The 21092-nt window shown below is 48.3% G+C and overlaps 1 protein-coding gene across 4 annotated transcripts in view; it reads left to right on the top strand.

The window, feature by feature from the left end:
* The window catches only part of ATP7B (ATPase copper transporting beta), an 88414-nt gene that overhangs the window by 19675 nt on the left and 47647 nt on the right, over positions 1 to 21092 (top strand). The gene's annotated exons all lie outside the window — the stretch shown is intronic.

Raw genomic sequence — 21092 nt, 5'->3', positions numbered from 1 at the left:
ACTCACAATCTAAGGTCCCTATCAGTATGATTTAGGAGTGTGGTAGGAATCGGAGAAAACCCACACAGACACGGGGAGAACATACAACCTCCATGCAGATGTTGTCCTTGATCGGATTCGAACCTAGGACCCCAGCGCTGCAAGACCCCGGTGCTAACACTCTTGTCTACAGATATATATAGATAGACTTTTTATGTATGATAACATCCCGTACAGTGACCCACAAGTAACTAATATGATTACCACACAGAAATGCGATCAGTATGCCAAAGCCAATATTACAAATAAAATAACATTATAATAAATATATAATATATATACCGGTAATAATAAAATAATACTGCTATATAATGACCTTGGTGTACATGTACATTACAGGTTTGTGATGAGTCTATGGATCAGACGCAAGAGCAGAGCTTACTCCAAACACAGCCGGTGCTGACTGTGTTACACAGCTGACTCCTATCCTCGCAGGTTAACCCCTTAGATGCCATGGTCAATAACAGCCAATGACATCAGAGCAGTTAGACAGCGAAAGGGGGCTTCCTCTGTTACCTGAGGGAGCCCCTCGCAATGCAGTCATAGAGTGGCAAGTGGTTGTCATGGCAGTCAAGGGCCATATTCGAACTCGTATTGCATGCAGGGTTAATAGGATGCCGGTAAAATCACTATACACTGCAATAAAGAAGTACTGCAATACAGTGATCATATAAGCATATGTAAAAAATTGTTTACAAATGTAAACAAAAAACAACTTTTGTCATTTATCATATTAGAAGTAATCGGTTTTTATTCATTTTCCACAATGCAATACAAAAAGGGATGCATAGATGTATATCCATTGTTATCTGCAACAGTAGATCAAAGAGCATCAAACACATACACAAGTGCAAAATTAGAACACATGTCGAGCAGAGAGAGATAGTCCCGTTCACCCTTCTCTAATAGGCTTTGGAGTGTGAGTTTCTCTCTTCTCCACGACGTTCACTAAGTAGATATTTTCTCCAACATTTAAAATAGCATGAAGACACTAACATAATAGATAAGGGGGTTCAACAATCGGTCTCTCGAGCATGACAGCACAACAGCAGCACACATATTGCATATTCTGGTTACTCATGGAGTAAAGTTGGTGTGTGATATCCAAGGGGCCCACATTTTGTCTCTGACAGTTGTGTTGATTATTGTAGCAGGGAGCAACCTCTCATATCTACAGGAAGCATTCAAGGTAGAGATGATCTCAGCAAGAACAGGGAGTTCTACTGTTTTCCAAGCCTAGTAATAACTAGTTTTGTACACAACAAGATATGACCAGTGATGCCTCTATAGTCATGAGGAATATTATTAATTCCGATGAATAGGAGTGCTAGCGCAGGGGAAGGATCAGTGCATATGTAGTGGCCCCACTAGATAAGTGTGGGCACTACACAAGGGTCAATTGGGGTGTGCGTTACTTCTCCTCACTAGGGACAGGGATGGTATCTTTAATTGTGCATTTTAGGTAATTTGTAAAGTATTGTTTTTGTATTGTGCAATGTTTTTCCCTGTGATATGCATTATCAGGCCTAGTCTCAGTAGTTAGTCATCCCAGGCGCTAGAGGGAGCTAGAGTACCCCTAGTATAAAGGTCCAGGCCCAGACAGGGAAGGGTGGTTGAAGGTCAGGAGTCTGCAGAGACAAGCTAGAAGGCTCAAGCCAGAGCTTTCTCCTGACATGCAACTAGACAGTCCAGGCTTTTAGTTGCTACCAGGAGACTAGTAGAGGGATCCTAGTCTATCTGCTGATCCAGAGAGCCATGGTTAGCTCAGAAGATCTAACCCAGGGGAAGAGGTTACCTCCTGGAAGCAACCCTGTAGTTCCCACTAAGTCGAGCGGAGTCAACATGTTCAGCTAGTATAGGTAAGCTGAAGGGCAGAGAGAATAGAAGTATGGAGCAAGAATGAGTACCTGAGGAGGATTATTTACCAAGGATAAAAGCCTACAATAAGGTATCCGGGCCTTGGGATTAAAGCCAGACAGGAGTTCGAAAGGAACAGTGTACACTATCTCCGAGGAGTCTGTACAGCCTGATTCTGCGCATGTGGATGTTTACCCTCTGTGTATCTTGCCAAACAACCATATACCTGCCATGATTGTGAAACTCTGCTTGTGAAGTGTACTTGACATGTGGAACTGAGTTGCCATCTAACTGTACAAAGTGGAATTTATTACAGTAAAGCAAAGTTTGGTTCACCCTGCCATCTGTGTTCCTTGCTTATTAAGACCTTCCACCGGTGTGCCACCGTTACCGGCACTGGCGTCACGTACCTCAAAGGGACCTTGCCCCAGGCACATAAAACACCAGCAACACCCAGGGCACCTCATCCAACACCAGGCCTGGTCCCTAAATACAGAGTGTGCCCCAGAGGACTCTTGTGCCAGCCTCTCCTTCACTGCTGTATGCCTGCCCAGGGTTTCCTTATAGAACTGTGAATAACCCTCGCTTGCCGTTAACCGTGACCTCACAATCGCAATACCCTGCAGGTCTGGCGTACTGCATAAATTGGCGTCACGAACAGGATACGGAACATTCCTGCGCCATTGTTGGATTACAAAACTGTGTGCCATTATCCACCTAAAAAGTGACTAAGCCCTATTGCTTTATTGAAGAATTGCTGGGCCCAAAGAACTGTCATCATTTGCGGTGTGAAGATAGTGTTTTCTGGACTGTTTTACTGCTTGTTTAAGCCACCGCTTGCTGTCAGTGAATAGACAGCGTTTTGCTAAAGATGGCCGCTGAGCTTGCTTGAGTTTACTACTGCGTCATCTTCATCCTGAATTGGCGGTAAAAGTTGGCGCCTTTTTGCTGAGAAGAGCGGGAAAAAGCTCAAAATCGGCGCCACCGCCTGTCGGGACTTTTGAATGTCTGCAGAGATGGACTCCGCCTCCCCTATACTGGAGTACCTGGGGGGCGGCCTCCCAGTGCAATGGGAGGATCTGTCTGAACTTATTGGCGCCACCCTGTCGCTCTCCAGAGAAGGATCGAGCATGTTGGAGAGTGAAGACTGCTCTGCTGGGATGTCCGCGCCTGATATATTAAACATGGATGACATTGGTGTAGAGCCAGAGGACGCTCCACCGGCCTACTCTCCGGGACGGAGAAACCCGCCTGCCCGCCACTGGGGAAAGAACCGGAGCACTACTACGGCTCCTGGAGAGACTTCTTTCAGCCCTCATTGAAGTGGTCAGCACTAATGGCAGAGGTCCGGGAAGCCGCCATAAAGAGGAATACTAAGACTAAGATATACTACGAAGAACTGACCAAGTCTATTCATGAACGTCACACTAATACCCAACCCCGCCTGGAAAGGAGAAAGGGGTTGGTTGTGTCTTTTGATAAGAACCGTGGCTACGGGTTCATACAAGATTACACTACTGGCAGAGACTTATATGTTAACCGGAGGTCCGTCAAGAGAGATTACCTCCCCGAGCATCTGCATAACCTCCGCGAGGGAGAGGAAGTGGAATTCACCCCTGCCGAGAGCCTGCGAGGCCCATATGCTACTGCCGTGACCCGTCCCAAGAAAGAACCGGAGGACTGGGAGGCAGATGAGGACTACTCTGGCTGCGAGCGTTAACCTGAGCGCTCTCCAGAACCGGCCCATCACGCATTACAAGAGCGGGGCTCTTTCATTGGACCTAACGTATTTTGGCAGCCAACCGTGTTGGAGAAATGGGTGAGTCCCTATCCATCCCCCGAGCTGCCTCGCCGGGAGAAAACGATCCAAGACATGGAGAATCTCAAAGGACTCCGCGTTACCCTGGAGAATATCCAGAAGGGTAGGAGACCTGATGCACCACCGGAACCTGCAGCGGCCGCGTCCGATGCATCCTACACTGTACCTACGCCGGCGGCGACAGCAGAAGACAGCGATTCTGAGACCGAGAGCCTGGGTGACCAGATCGTCCGTCTGGAAGAAAAGTTGCGGGAGCTGCGCAAGATTGCCACCGCCAGGATCCAGACGCCGCCTGAGAAGGAAGAGGTAAGGGTGCCTGTCTCCACCCGTAGGCCACCTTCTGCTACCACCGCTCCGTCGGAGCCCCCAAGAAGGCCCTCTAACCCTGTGACTTGCTGCGCAGAGTCGGTTATTCCAAAGCCCACCGGACCGCTTGCGGCGGCGGTATCTAATCCAGCACAGCCTACCATAATCATGCCTGGACCGGTGCGGTCCACAACTGCCTTTACCCCTAGGCCTATGGGGCCAATACCTATTAGGGGTCCCTTCATGCTGCAGCTGCCCCCTGATACTGTAATGTGGGCACATCCGCCTGTGGAGGATTACTACAGGCCTTATTTGCCAGCAGAGCCGGGTGATTATGATAAGCCCTTGTGAATTAGCCTGCTAGGCCTTTGATTTGCTTTGCCAAGGGATTATTTCTGAAAATTTAACCCTTCCAGGACAGGAGTCCTTTGTTTTGGTCCTTTGTTGCTGCTGCCAGTTTACCCACGGCTCAGTGGTAGTGGTCACCCACTGAAATAAAAATGTCAGCAAGGCCATCGTGTTTCCAGGACCTCCTGCCTGCTTCTACTATCCCACACCAAGTTGTGCCTGTTCCTTTGTTGCACCTTTTACCCTTAATCCCCTTTTCAGGTTGATCAGGGGTATTACAGCACTTGTTTTATATTATGTCATTTTATTGTGCAACTTGATACTAAGGAACCGTGCCCAGTGATAGACTCAAAAGTACCTGAGCCTCTGTGATTTGCTATTCTACCTTGCTGGTGACAGACACTCACACTAAATAAGAAAGGAACCTGGGTACGGACTCATATTTGTCCCTTGAGCCTCCAAGAACTTTTAAATTGTTTTTTTATTATCTCTTGCTGTTCTATTAAGGACAATTTGCACATGTGGACTATCCTGGTAGTAATGCTACGCTGCGCTAGGTCAGCGCCCCAGTTCCCTCATATGATCCTGAGAGAAGAGAGCGACGCCCCTTTTCACAGTTACTTGTTCCTAAGCCAGTGGACTGCCTGATTTATGCATGTAATGTGCTCCTGCAAATGTAGATGTCTTTTTCCTGCTTTGCTTTTTGGTCTCTTTTTCAGGTGCAGTATCCAGCTGGGCAGGGCCCCTCCATGTTGCGCCGAGGTCGGGCAACGTTAAAGCGTGGTGGTATGTAGTGGCCCCACTAGATAAGTGTGGGCACTACACAAGGGTCAATTGGGGTGTGCGTTACTTCTCCTCACTAGGGACAGGGATGGTATCTTTAATTGTGCATTTTAGGTAATTTGTAAAGTATTGTTTTTGTATTGTGCAATGTTTTTCCCTGTGATATGCATTATCAGGCCTAGTCTCGGTAGTTAGTCATCCCAGACGCTAGAGGGAGCTAGAGTACCCCTAGTATAAAGGTCCAGGCCCAGACAGGGAAGGGTGGTTGAAGGTCAGGAGTCTGCAGAGACAAGCTAGAAGGCTCAAGCCAGAGCTTTCTCCTGACATGCAACTAGACAGTCCAGGCTTTTAGTTGCTACCAGGAGACTAGTAGAGGGATCCTAGTCTATCTGCTGATCCAGAGAGCCATGGTTAGCTCAGAAGATCTAACCCAGGGGAAGAGGTTACCTCCTGGAAGCAACCCTGTAGTTCCCACTAAGTCGAGCGGAGTCAACATGTTCAGCTAGTATAGGTAAGCTGAAGGGCAGAGAGAATAGAAGTATGGAGCAAGAATGAGTACCTGAGGAGGATTATTTACCAAGGATAAAAGCCTACAATAAGGTATCCGGGCCTTGGGATTAAAGCCAGACAGGAGTTCGAAAGGAACAGTGTACACTATCTCCGAGGAGTCTGTACAGCCTGATTCTGCGCATGTGGATGTTTACCCTCTGTGTATCTTGCCGAACAACCATATACCTGCCATGATTGTGAAACTCTGCTTGTGAAGTGTACTTGACATGTGGAACTGAGTTGCCATCTAACTGTACAAAGTGGAATTTATTACAGTAAAGCAAAGTTTGGTTCACCCTGCCATCTGTGTTCCTTGCTTATTAAGACCTTCCACCGGTGTGCCACCGTTACCGGCACTGGCGTCACGTACCTCAAAGGGACCTTGCCCCAGGCACATAAAACACCAGCAACACCCAGGGCACCTCATCCAACACCAGACCTGGTCCCTAAATACAGAGTGTGCCCCAGAGGACTCTTGTGCCAGCCTCTCCTTCACTGCTGTATGCCTGCCCAGGGTTTCCTTATAGAACTGTGAGTAACCCTCGCTTGCCGTTAACCGTGACCTCACAATCGCAATACCCTGCAGGTCTGGCGTACTGCATAAATTGGCGTCACGAACAGGATACGGAACATTCCTGCGCCATTGTTGGATTACAAAACTGTGTGCTATTATCCACCTAAAAAGTGACTAAGCCCTATTGCTTTATTGAAGAATTGCTGGGCCCAAAGAACTGTCATCATTTGCGGTGTGAAGATAGTGTTTTCTGGACTGTTTTACTGCTTGTTTAAGCCACCGCTTGCTGTCAGTGAATAGACAGCGTTTTGCTAAAGATGGCCGCTGAGCTTGCTTGAGTTTACTACTGCGTCATCTTCATCCTGAATTGGCGGTAAAAGTTGGCGCCTTTTTGCTGAGAAGAGCGGGAAAAAGCTCAAAATCGGCGCCACCGCCTGTCGGGACATTTGCATGTCTGCAGAGATGGACTCCGCCTCCCCCATACTGGAGTACCTGGGGGGCGGCCTCCCAGTGCAATGGGAGGATCTGTCTGAACTTATTGGCGCCACCCTGTCGCTCTCCAGAGAAGGAGAGTGAAGACTGCTCTGCTGGGATGTCCGCGCCTGATATATTAAACATGGATGACATTGGTGTAGAGCCAGAGGACGCTCCACCGGCCTACTCTCCGGGACCGGAGAAACCCGCCTGCCCGCCACTGGGGAAAGAACCGGAGCACTACTACGGCTCCTGGAGAGACTTCTTTCAGCCCTCATTGAAGTGGTCAGCACTAATGGCAGAGGTCCGGGAAGCCGCCATAAAGAGGAATACTAAGACTAAGATATACTACGAAGAACTGACCAAGTCTATTCATGAACGTCACACTAATACCCAACCCCGCCTGGAAAGGAGAAATGGGTTGGTTGTGTCTTTTGATAAGAACCGTGGCTACAGGTTCATACAAGATTACACTACTGGCAGAGACTTATATGTTAACCGGAGGTCCGTCAAGAGAGATTACCTCCCCGAGCATCTGCATAACCTCCGCGAGGGAGAGGAAGTGGAATTCACCCCTGCCGAGAGCCTGCGAGGCCCATATGCTACTGCCGTGACCCGTCCCAAGAAAGAACCGGAGGACTGGGAGGCAGATGAGGACTACTCTGGCTGCGAGCGTTAACCTGAGCACTCTCCAGAACCGGCCCATCACGCATTACAAGAGCGGGGCTCTTTCATTGGACCTAACGTATTTTGGCAGCCAACCGTGTTGGAGAAATGGGTGAGTCCCTATCCATCCCCCGAGCTGCCTCGCCGGGAGAAAACGATCTAAGACATGGAGAATCTCAAAGGACTCAACGTTACCCTGGAGAATATCCGGAAGGGTAGGAGACCTGATGCACCACCGGAACCTGCAGCGGCCGTGTCCGATGCATCCTACACTGTACCTGCGCCGGCGGCGACAGCAGAAGACAGCGATTCTGAGACCGAGAGCCTGGGTGACCAGATCGTCCGTCTGGAAGAAAAGTTGCGGGAGCTGCGCAAGATTGCCACCGCCAGGATCCAGACGCCGCCTGAGAAGGAAGAGGTAAGGGTGCCTGTCTCCACCCGTAGGCCACCTTCTGCTACCACCGCTCCGTCGGAGCCCCCAAGAAGGCCCTCTAACCCTGTGACTTGCTGCGCAGAGTCGGTTATTCCAAAGCCCACCGGACCGCTTGCGGCGGCGGTATCTAATCCAGCACAGCCTACCATAATCATGCCTGGACCGGTGCGGTCCACAACTGCCTTTACCCCTAGGCCTATGGGGCCAATACCTATTAGGGGTCCCTTCATGCTGCAGCTGCCCCCTGATACTGTAATGTGGGCACATCCGCCTGTGGAGGATTACTACAGGCCTTATTTGCCAGCAGAGCCGGGTGATTATGATAAGCCCTTGTGAATTAGCCTGCTAGGCCTTTGATTTGCTTTGCCAAGGGATTATTTCTGAAAATTTAACCCTTCCAGGACAGGAGTCCTTTGTTTTGGTCCTTTGTTGCTGCTGCCAGTTTACCCACGGCTCAGTGGTAGTGGTCACCCACTGAAATAAAAATGTCAGCAAGGCCATCGTGTTTCCAGGACCTCCTGCCTGCTTCTACTATCCCACACCAAGTTGTGCCTGTTCCTTTGTTGCACCTTTTACCCTTAATCCCCTTTTCAGGTTGATCAGGGGTATTACAGCACTTGTTTTATATTATGTCATTTTATTGTGCAACTTGATACTAAGGAACCGTGCCCAGTGATAGACTCAAAAGTACCTGAGCCTCTGTGATTTGCTATTCTACCTTGCTGGTGACAGACACTCACACTAAATAAGAAAGGAACCTGGGTACGGACTCATATTTGTCCCTTGAGCCTCCAAGAACTTTTAAATTGTTTTTTTATTATCTCTTGCTGTTCTATTAAGGACAATTTGCACATGTGGACTATCCTGGTAGTAATGCTACGCTGCGCTAGGTCAGCGCCCCTGTTCCCTCATATGATCCTGACAGAAGAGAGCGACGCCCCTTTTCACCGTTACTTTTTCCTAAGCCAGTGGACTGCCTGATTTATGCATGTAATGTGCTCCCGCAAATGTAGATGTCTTTTTCCTGCTTTGCTTTTTGGTCTCTTTTTCAGGTGCAGTATCCAGCTGGGCAGGGCCCCTCCATGTTGCGCCGAGGTCGGGCAACGTTAAAGCGTGGTGGTATGTAGTGGCCCCACTAGATAAGTGTGGGCACTACACAAGGGTCAATTGGGGTGTGCGTTACTTCTCCTCACTAGGGACAGGGATGGTATCTTTAATTGTGCATTTTAGGTAATTTGTAAAGTATTGTTTTTGTATTGTGCAATGTTTTTCCCTGTGATATGCATTATCAGGCCTAGTCTCGGTAGTTAGTCATCCCAGACGCTAGAGGGAGCTAGAGTACCCCTAGTATAAAGGTCCAGGCCCAGACAGGGAAGGGTGGTTGAAGGTCAGGAGTCTGCAGAGACAAGCTAGAAGGCTCAAGCCAGAGCTTTCTCCTGACATGCAACTAGACAGTCCAGGCTTTTAGTTGCTACCAGGAGACTAGTAGAGGGATCCTAGTCTATCTGCTGATCCAGAGAGCCATGGTTAGCTCAGAAGATCTAACCCAGGGGAAGAGGTTACCTCCTGGAAGCAACCCTGTAGTTCCCACTAAGTCGAGCGGAGTCAACATGTTCAGCTAGTATAGGTAAGCTGAAGGGCAGAGAGAATAGAAGTATGGAGCAAGAATGAGTACCTGAGGAGGATTATTTACCAAGGATAAAAGCCTACAATAAGGTATCCGGGGCCTTGGGATTAAAGCCAGACAGGAGTTCGAAAGGAACAGTGTACACTATCTCCGAGGAGTCTGTACAGCCTGATTCTGCGCATGTGGATGTTTACCCTCTGTGTATCTTGCCGAACAACCATATACCTGCCATGATTGTGAAACTCTGCTTGTGAAGTGTACTTGACATGTGGAACTGAGTTGCCATCTAACTGTACAAAGTGGAATTTATTACAATAAAGCAAAGTTTGGTTCACCCTGCCATCTGTGTTCCTTGCTTATTAAGACCTTCCACCGGTGTGCCACCGTTACCGGCACTGGCGTCACGTACCTCAAAGGGACCTTGCCCCAGGCACATAAAACACCAGCAACACCCAGGGCACCTCATCCAACACCAGGCCTGGTCCCTAAATACAGAGTGTGCCCCAGAGGACTCTTGTGCCAGCCTCTCCTTCACTGCTGTATGCCTGCCCAGGGTTTCCTTATAGAACTGTGAGTAACCCTCGCTTGCCGTTAACCGTGACCTCACAATCGCAATACCCTGCAGGTCTGGCGTACTGCACATATTCCCGAAACTTGAAAGATTAGGTTAAAAACCTGTTGCCAATAAGCCTCGAGTTTTGGACACGACCAAAGGGTATGATACAGGGACCCAGTTTTCCCACAGTTTCTCCAGCAACATGCTGTTCCTCAACCTTTGAGGGGTAAAGTACCATCTAAGTAGGGTTTTCATACCAGCTTCATAATGAGAGGTGCATCTGAAGGCGGACCCAATGAAGCTCACTGCCTCGACCCACTCCTCCTCTGAGAAAGTGGTTTTCAAATCCTGTTCCCATTTGGTCATTGGAAGAGATTTAGCAAATTTAGATTTGTCTCCTAGTAGATCATATATATGACGCGTGGTGTTTTGCTTCGCTAAGGATTGGGTCTGGAATAATTTGATAATTTCCAGCTGAGAGTTTGGAGGGGAATGGAGGAGGGAATTAAGACAGTGGCGAACTCTCAAATATGACAAGAATTCAGAATTAGGTAATTTTTTGACCTTATGGAGATGTTCGAAAGAGACCATCCCTGAGTTTTCAAAAAGTTGAGAGGCTAAGGTGATACCCATTGTCCTCCAGGATGAAAGATTGATATCCCCAATAAGCCCTTCCAAGACATACATAGAAATGTGGGAGAGGTTCGGGGGGATGGATTTTCCTTGAGAGCAGTGGAATTGCGACCACAAAGAGCTGGCATTCGCAATTGTCATGAGGGAGTGTTTAAGAGCTTTAAGTTTCCATGCTGCCAGGTAAAGATGGTCTCTTAAAGTACCTCTCAGTATGAATTGAGACTCAATATTAACCCATGACTTTCGCGATGTGGAGTTCCACCAAATCCTTAAGAAAGGAAAGGCCAGTGGAATGAAAGTAGTCTTTAATTGAGGGAAGGCCAATGCCCCCGTTTTTTTCTTCCTGACCATTATAGATTGGGCTACTCTGGGGCGCCTGAACGCCATACATAGGCATTAAGAAGTTTTTGTGCTTCCTTAAAGAAGGAATCTGGCACCGGAATTGGTAAAGCTCGGAATACATATATCAGTTTAGGTAACGTCATCATCTGGAATGCCGCTACCCTGCCAACCCAGGATACCTCCTTCATACTAAAGCTTGCAAAATCTTTTGCCATGGTGGAGAGGAGGGGTGTATAGTTGCTCTGGTATGCAAGGACATGTCAGCTTGATTCCCAAATACGGGAGATATGAGGATTGCCAATCCAGTGTGAACATGCTTTTCAAGAATCTTAATACATCCAGAGGGATGTTAATTGGTTGAGCCTGGGACTTTGAGTTGTTAATTTTATAATATGAGAGGGTCCCAAAGTCGGAGATAATGGAGAATGCCTGACTCAGCGACTGCCTGGCATTCGTGACTGTGAGGATGATGTCATCCGCATATAGAGAAATGACATGTGACATGTCATTTATAGAGTTGAGCGAACACCTGGATATTCGGGTTCGAGAAGTTCGGCCGAACTTCCCGGAAATGTTCGGGTTCGGGATCCAAACTCGACCCGAACTTCGTCCCGAACCCGAACCCCATTGAAGTCAATGGGGACCTGAACTTTTCGGCGCTAAAAAGGCTGTAAAACAGCCCAGGAAAGGGCTAGAGGGCTGCAAAAGGCAGAAAAATGTATGTAAATCCCCTGCAAACAAATGTGGATAGGGAAATGAATTAAAAAAAAAATAAAAAAAAAAAAAATTAACCAATATCAATTGGAGAGAGGTCCCATAGCAGAGAATCAGGCTTCATATCATAGCAGAGAATCAGGCTTCACGTCACCCAACACTGGAACAGGCCACTGTCAGATATGTTTAGGCCCCGGCACCCAGACAGAGGAGAGAGGTCCCATAGCAGAGAATCAGGCTTCATGTCATAGCAGAGAATCAGGCTTCATGTCACCCACCACTGGAACAGGCCATTGTCAGATATTTTTAGGCCCCGGCACCCAGACAGAGGAGAGAGGTCCCATAGCAGAGAATCAGGCTTCATGTCATAGCAGAGAATCATGCTTCATGTCACCCACCACTGGAACAGGCCATTGTCAGATATTTTTAGGCCCCGGCACCCAGACAGAGGAAAGAGGTCCCATAGCAGAGAATCAGGCTTCATGTGATAGCAGAGAATCAGGCTTCATGTCACCCACCACTGGAACAGGCCATTGTCAGATATTTTTAGGCCCCGGCACCCAGACAGAGGAGAGAGGTCCCATAGCAGAGATTCAGGCTTCATGTCATAGCAGAGAATCAGGCTTCATGTCACCCACCACTGGAACAGGCCATTGTCAGATATTTTTAGGCCACGGCACCCAGACAGAGGAGAGAGGTCCCATAGCAGAGATTCAGGCTTCATGTCATAGCAGAGAATCAGGCTTCATGTCACCCAACACTGGAACAGGCCACTGTCAGATATTTTTAGGCCCCGGCACCCAGACAGTGGAGAGAGGTCCCATAGCAGAGATTCAGGATTCATGTCATAGCAGAGAATCAGGCTTCATGTCACCCAACACTGGAACAGGACACTGTCAGATATTTTTAGGCCCCGGCACCCAGACAGAGGAGAGAGGTCCCATAGCAGAGAATCAAGCTTCATGTCATAGCAGAAAATCATGCTTCATGTCACCCACCACTGGAACAGGCCATTGTCAGATATTTTTAGGCCCCGGCACCCAGACAGAGGAGAGAGGTCCCATAGCAGAGATTCAGGCTTCATGTCATAGCAGAGAATCAGGCTTCATGTCACCCACCACTGGAACAGGCCATTGTCAGATATTTTTAGGCCCCGGCACCCAGACAGAGGAGTGAGGTCCCATAGCAGAGAATCAGGCTTCATGTCATAGCAGAGAATCATGCTTCATGTCACCCACCACTGGAACAGGCCATTGTCAGATATTTTTAGGCCCCGGCACCCAGACAGAGGAGAGAGGTCCCATAGCAGAGATTCAGGCTTCATGTCATAGCAGAGAATCAGGCTTCATGTCACCCAACACTGGAACAGGTCACTGTCAGATATGTTTAGGCTGGCACCCAGACAGAGGAGAGAGGTCCCATAGCAGAGAATCAGGCTTCATGTCATAGCAGAGAATCAGGCTTCATGTCACCCACCACTGGAACAGGCCATTGTCAGATATTTTTAGGCCCCGGCACCCAGACAGAGGAGAGGTTCATTCAACTTTGGGTTGCCCCGTAATATAATGGTAAAATGAAAATAAAAAGAGGATTGAATGAGGAAGTGCCCTGGAGTACAATAATATATGGTTAAGGGGAGGTAGTTATAAATGTCTAATCTGCACAAGGGATGGACAGGTCCTGTGGGATCCATGCCTGGTTCATTTTTATGAACATCAGTTTGTCCACATTGGCTGTAGACAGGCGGCTGCGTTTGTCTGTAATGACGCCCCCTGCCGTGCTGAATACACGTTCAGACAATACGGCTGGCCGCCGGGCAGGCCAGCACCTCCAAGCATAAAAGGCTAGCTCTGGCCACGTGGACAATTTGGAGACCCAGAAGTTGAATGGGGCCGAACCATCAGTCAGTACGTGGAGGGGTGTGCACACGTACTGTTCCACCATGTTAGTGAAATGTTGCCTCCTGCTAACACGTTCCGTATCAGGTGGTGGTGCAGTTAGCTGTGGCGTGGTGACAAAACTTTTACACATCTCTGCCATGCTAACCCTGCCCTCAGAGGAGCTGGCCGTGACACAGCTGCGTTGGCGACCTCTTGCTCCTCCTCTGCCTTCGCCTTGGGCTTCCACTTGTTCCCCTGTGACATTTGGGAATGCTCTCAGTAGCGCGTCTACCAACGTGCGCTTGTACTCGCGCATCTTCCTATCACGCTCCAGTGCAGGAAGTAAGGTGGGCACATTGCTTTGTACGGGGATCCAGCAGGGTGGCAACCCAGTAGTCTGCACACGTTAAAATGTGGGCAACTCTGCTGTCGTTGCGCAGGCACTGCAGCATGTAGTCGCTCATGTGTGCCAGGCTGCCCAGAGGTAAGGACAAGCTGTCCTCTGTGGGAGGCTTATTGTCATCGTCCTGCGTTTCTTCCCAGCCACGCACCAGTGATGGGCCCGAGCTGCGTTGGGTGCCACCCCGCTGTGAACATGCTTCATCCTCATCCTCCTCCACCTCCTCCTCATCCTCATCCTCGTCCTCCAGTAGTGGGCCCTGTCTGGCCACATTTGCACCTGGCCTCTGCTGTTGCAAAAAAACTCCCTCTGAGTCACTTCTAAGAGACTGGCCTGAAAGTGCTAAAAATGACCCCTCTTCCTGCTCCTCCTCCTCCTGGGCCACCTCCTCTTCCATCATCGTTTTCTCAAGGAGACATAGAAGTGGTATTGTAACGCTGATAACGGCGTCATCGCCACTGGCCATGTTGGTGGAGTACTCGAAACAGCGCAACAGAGAACACAGGTCTCACATGGAGGCCCAGTCATTGGTGGTGAAGTGGTGCTGTTCCGCAGTGCGACTGACCCGTGCGTGCTGCAGCTGAAACTCCACTATGGCCTGCTGCTGCTCGCACAGTCTGTCCAGCATGTGCAAGGTGGAGTTCAGACGGACCGCACTTTATGCAGCAGCTCTGACATGTCGGGGTAGTTGTGAATGAACTTCTGCACCACCAAATTCAGCACATGCGCCAGGCAAGGGATGTGCGTCAAACCGGCTAGTCCCAGAGCTGCGACGAGATTTCGCCCATTATCGCACACCACCAGGCCGGGCTTGAGGCTCACCGGCAGCAACCACTCGTCGATCTGTTGTTCAATACCCCGCCACAACTCCTGCACGGTGTGGGGCCTGTGCCCCAAACATATGAGTTTCACAATGGCCTGCTGACGTTTACCCCGGGCTGTGCTGAAGTTGGTGGTGAAGGTGTGTGGCTGACTGGATAAGCAGGTGGAAGAAGAGGAGGAGGAAGCCGAGTAGGAGGAGGAGGCTACAGGAGGCAAAGAATGTTGCCCTGCGATCCTTGGCGGTGGAAGGACGTGCGCCAAACAGCTCTCCGCCTGGGGCCCAGCCGCCACTACATTTACCCAGTGTGCAGTTAGGGAGATATTGCGTCAGTGCATTCTATGTCTTCCACCGCTGGGGAAGGGCTAGGTGGATGCCCTTGGGAAACCCAGCAGAGTCTTCAAACAGCATAAGAGACTGCTGCATAAGTTGAGGCTCAGACAGTTTCCCTGATATGCATGGGGGTGATGTGACTGATGGGCTTGGTTTTCAGGCGCCATCTGTGCGCTTTCTGCAGAAGACTGGGTGGGAGATAATGTGAACGTGCTGGATCCACTGTCGGCCACCCAATTGACTAATGCCTGTACCTGCTCAGGCCTTACCATCCTTAGAACGGAATTGGGCCCCACCAAATATCGCTGTAAATTCTGTCGTCTACTGGGACCTGAGGTAGTTGGTACACTAGGACATGTGGCTGTGGCAGAACGACTACGTCCTCTCCCAGCACCAGAGGGTCCACTAACACCACCACGACCATGTCCGCATCCGCGTCCCTTACTAGATGTTTTCCTCATTGTTACCGTTCACCACAATAAGAAAAAAAATTATTTGGCCCAATGTATTGAATTCAAATTCAGGCCTTTTTTTACAGGCACCTAACACTATCTGGCTATCTATTTAGGTACCGTATTACACTAATACAGGCACAGCAGAAACCACTAATTTAGCTGAATATAAATTGTAGGCCTAGTATTTAGGTGGTGGATGACAGGTATACGTTTACGGACGAATAAGGACTTGGAGATGCCACGGTAGCGTTTGAAGTTATGAGAATGACCCTATCCGCACCTTCAATCTAATATACCCTTTTATGGATAGATTTAAACTTGGCCTGATACAGCAGAAACCACTGATTTGGGGAATTGCTAATTTGGGAATTGTATTTCAACCCAGAAAAAAATATATCCTTTGCTAGACAGCAGACAGTATTGCAATTGGCTAGCCACAGCTGAAACACCAGATTTAGGGTACTGCTATTTTGGCAATTGTATTTTACCCCTCAATAAAATAGCAAGCACAGCCAAGCCCCTGATGTAGGATATAGCAAAAAAAAAAAAAACACACTATTGATGGTTAAATGTACTTGGTGGCAGCTTGTGCTGGCGCACCACAAGACACAAAATGGCTGCCGATCACCCCAGAAAAAAGTGACGGAAAAACGCTCTGGGCAGCCTTAAAACAGTGAGCAATTGAATAGCAGAGGTTGAATGATACACAGCTGTACATCGATCACTTCAGTACGTAAATCCCTGCCTAATCTGGCCCTAATAGCAGCAGCTGCATCCTATCCCTACACTGATCAGAGCAGAGTGACGTGCGGCGCTACGTGACTCCAGCTTAAATAGAGGCTGGGGTCAAAATGCTGCACTGGCCAATCAAGCCATGCCAATAGTAGCATGGCTGTGATGTCCTCTTGGGGCAAGTAGTATGACGCTCGTTGATTGGCTGCTTTGCAGCCTTTCAAAAAGCGCCAAGAAAGCGCCGAACACCGAACCCGAACCCAGACTTTTACGAAAATGTTCGGGTTCGGTGTCCGTGTCACGAACACCCCAAAAATTCGGTAACGAACCCGAACTATACAGTTCGGGTTCGCTCATCCCTAGTCATTTATCATTAATTCTTCTATGGTGCTGGTGAGTCGGATTTGTTGTGCAAGGGGTTCAAGGGCAAGTATGAATATTAGCAGGGATAAGGAAACTAAGAAGACAGGTTGGCATTAGCAGGAGGTGCTCAAACCCACATGCAGTTGTGCATATATATAGGGGAGCAAATCCTGCACTTGTGGCCCGTTGCTAATGGCAATCCCCAGCAAAGTGCATACGGTGGAGGATGCCCGCGGCGAACCACAAGTACCACAATAGACATCCTACACAAGGTAACAAGTGCGGATGTAATAATTAATATAACAATATAACAAAATAACAAAGACAGGTGCACTCTGCAGTCTCACTAAACCCTCAAACTGATTTTAAAATTGAGAGATTAGTCAACATGTCCTACGGTGTAGAACATGTCTAAGCCCGGGCACCACGCCAAGGTTTCTCAAGTAGCCCGGGACCTAACACTCTCCTACCTGAGCCGTATGGGCAATACCAGGAGCCAGTGGGCAAATTACAGGAGCATAAGGCCGACTCACAAACAGCTCACCAGTTACCTCCAGCATGTAGCCATGCTTGCAATGGGAGGAGGGAGGAGTCTGCGAGTCCCACTCAAGACTGGCTGATATGTCCCAGGCCTCACAGGTGCACCTAAATGTGGCCTGTAGATGGAAAACAGGCACATTTAAATTGGAGTTTATACACCTCCAGGAATCTATATATACAAACTAAGAAGACAGGTTGGCATTAGCAGTAGGTGCTCAAACCCACATGCAGTTGTGCATATATATAGGGGAGCAAATCCTGCACTTGTGGCCCGTTGCTAATTGGAATCCCCAGCAAAGTGCATACGGTGGAGGATGCCCGCGGCGAACCACAAGTACCACAATAGACATCCTACACAAGGTAACAAGTGCGGATGTAATAATTAATATAACAATATAACAAAATAACAAAGACAGGTGCACTCTGCAGTCTCACTAAACCCTCAAACTGATTTTAAAATTGAGAGATTAGTCAACATGTCCTACGGTGTAGAACATGTCTAAGCCCGGGCACCACGCCAAGGTTTCTCAAGTAGCCCGGGACCTAACACTCTCCTACCTGAGCCGTATGGGCAATACCAGGAGCCAGTGGGCAAATTACAGGAGCATAAGGCCGACTCACAAACAGCTCACCAGTTACCTCCAGCATGTAGCTATGCTTGCAATGGGAGGAGGGAGGAGTCTGCGAGTCCCACTCAAGACTGGCTGATATGTCCCAGGCTGCACAGGTGCACCTAAATGTGGCCTGTAGATGGAAAACAGGCACATTTAAATTGGAGTTTATACACCTCCAGGAATCTATATATACAAACTAAGAAGACAGGTTGGCATTAGCAGGAGGTGCTCAAACCCACATGCAGTTGTGCATATATATATAGGGGAGCAAATCCTGCACTTGTGGCCCGTTGCTAATGGCAATCCCCAGCAAAGTGCATACGGTGGAGGATGCCCGCGGCGAACCACAAGTACCACAATAGACATCCTACACAAGGTAACAAGTGCGGATGTAATAATTCATATAACAAAATAACAAAGACAGGGATAAGGGTTATCCCTGACGGGAACCATTAGTGATGTGAAAGCTATCAGAAAATACTTTGGCTACTGGGTCAGAATATAAGCCTTGAACTGCATGAATTATAGGACCTGTGAATCCCATCTCAAACGCGTCCAGCGCGACAGCCACCAGGGGAATTTTCTTAAGTTCCGCTACATTAAAAAGGTCAAATAATCTCCTCGTGTTGTCGGAGGCTTGTCTGCCTTTGACAAATCCAGATTGGTCGTCTTTCACCATATGTGGGAGAATTGTAGACAGTCTGGAGGCTATTAGTTTGGCAAAAATCTTGATGTCGGAGTTGAGCAGGGATCTGGGCCTAAAGTATTGGGGGGAGTCTGAGGGTTTGCCTGGTTTGGGCAAGGTGACAATCAATGCAATCAGCATATCTGGGGGGAAAGGTGTACTTGACATTGTGTTCTGTCCAACAGGAAAGGAGCCGGGGGGTATAGTATTGTTTATAATATTCATTCGACAGTCCATCATTCCCGGTGGATTTACCCATAGGGAGAGATGGTATTAATTTCTTCAACTCCAGTTCTGAAATTGGTGCGTTTAATGAGGCTAACTGTGATGGTGATAATTGTGGTAATTGGGCCTTGTTCAAGAAATCGCTAACCAAAGTCTCATAATTTTCAGGTAGTGTCACATTATCTTTAAGATTCTACTGGTCTCTATACTACAGACAGAATTGTTCCGCAATGTCCCTAGGATCCAGGAGTTTAGCCTTGGATGTTGGATGAATTAAAAATATGTAGGTGTTATTACGCCAAATGGGAGGGGGTATGGATTGGTATTGTTCAGCTAGATGGAGCATTATGTCGGCGTGGACAGACCATTGAATCAGACCGATAGAAGATTCCAGTGTGTGAAACAAGACTGTGTGATCCACTAAGAACATGTCAATTCGAGAATAGGAACAGTGTATAGTGGAAAATAAAGTGTAGTCCCTCTCTTGGCTGTGCTTAGCTGACCAGAAGTCAACCAGGCCTTCGGAGTGAATAAATGCTGCTAGGCCCAAGGAATATTGTCTGGAAGGGTTAGTAGAGTCAAGAGAAGGGTCGCGATTGTGTGAAATCTCCACATAATATCAATTTATCCTGTTTTACCTTGTGGAGGAAAAATAACTGACGTTCATTGGGAGCGTAAATGTTCACTAACGTGTAAATGAAGTTGTTCACCATGCATACCAAAACTATGTATCTGCCCCTCTGATCGGTAATCTAAGAGATAGAAGAAAAAGAGACAGAATTTTTAAAAGCAATAAAAAACCCTTTAGATTTTTTCACATTATGCGAATGTATAATATTAGGGAATAGACGGTGCTTAATGTGGCAGGCATCAGTCTGCAGGAGGTGGGACTCCTGTATACAGAGTATGTCTGCGCCAGAAGAAACCGCTTCTTGCCACAAATATGATAGTTTTTGTGGGCAGTTGAGCTCCTTGGCGTTAAGGGAAAGAACTTTCAATCCCATGGTTTTGGATGATATCACTAAATTTGGCTGCTGAAGTGCTGGAGAGAACCCCTACCATAGTCATAGTGAACAGTGAAAACATCAGAATAAAGAATTGCAACCAAAGATAAACTAAAAAACAAAAAGGAAAATAATCCCCCAATATAGAGTAAAGCCTCTATTGACAGCTCCAATATGAAGCTGAAAGCTACGGTAGCTCTCTGAATTATTTAAGGAGGTACACAGCAGGGGGGTTTGCACCCATGAAAAAAAAAAAAAAAAGCTGCAGACGGTGCTATAACCAGCTAATTGAAAACTTTCTCCATCCCCACCCCTCTTAAAAAAGGGGAAAGGAGAGAGAAGAAACAGGACACCCTGAAGTGGTGCGCAAGGGCATAACTTGACAGCGTCTAGAGCATGGCGGGGCATTAGTAGGATAGGGCCCAAGTCCCGGAGAACTCCTGCATAGCAGGTCCAGGCCGTTTTTCGCTACTTGACTTAGAGGGATCAACAGATGCACCCATGACGCCTAGAAAGAGATCCAACTTCTGTTTGTTGAAGGGAAGGTTATATCTTATTCTGCCTTGGCTGGACTCCAAGATGAGGTTGCCTCGGCTCTGGTTCACAGATGGGAATTTGCCAGTCTTTCAGTAATGCTTTGCCTTCTTCAAAGGTGCGGATTACATAAGTACGGCCATCCTTGGGAATTTACGTGAGCGATCTTGTAGGTTGGCCATTTTCATTTTGATGACTTCCACCTCATCTGCTATATCGTTATGTGCATCTATGACCGCATTCTGAGAGGTAGCAAAGTCTCTAATTTTTACTCCAATGTGATACCCTATCGTCTACTGTTTGGACTTTAGCAGATAAAGGGGCGATTAGGGCTGTCAAATCATGATGAATGGTGATTTTAGTGCCAGTAACATCTGCTTCAGAGTACCCTACGATGCAGGTCTCTCAGAGGCAGGGAGGGCTATGAAGGCATCCTTCCCAAATGGCCCAGGGGCAGAGGGTGTTAAAATAGAACCGACCTGAGTATCCGGATGGTGCTCTGTACGTTGCCGCCGACTCCGCCGGCTGCCTGATGGAGAGGGAATATCCGCAGCGCCATCTTGGATGTGTCCACCACCGGAGCTCGCTTCTCTAACCTCCTCAGGAGTGGATGGAAGTGACGGGAAGGTTGGACGGGAGTCGCTGAATACATCGGGGGGAGATGAAGGAGAGTCGGGTCCAGGGTTATACGCCGGTGTTGGAGCGCGTACTGGAGAGGAGGAAGCAGCGCGGTCAGGGCTCCGAGCTCCATCTTGGATCTTCCCCTTCTCAAAATACCTCTCCAAGTTTTCTCTGTTTATCCTGGGGAGCATCCTTTTAGATCAGCCCATGGTGTTGGGGGACAGTA

This window comes from Bufo bufo, chromosome 3, assembly GCF_905171765.1.
Source record: "Bufo bufo chromosome 3, aBufBuf1.1, whole genome shotgun sequence".
NCBI lineage: Eukaryota > Metazoa > Chordata > Amphibia > Anura > Bufonidae > Bufo > Bufo bufo.
Note: the sequence above shows the minus strand (reverse complement) of the source record. Positions and strands in the feature narration are given on the sequence as shown.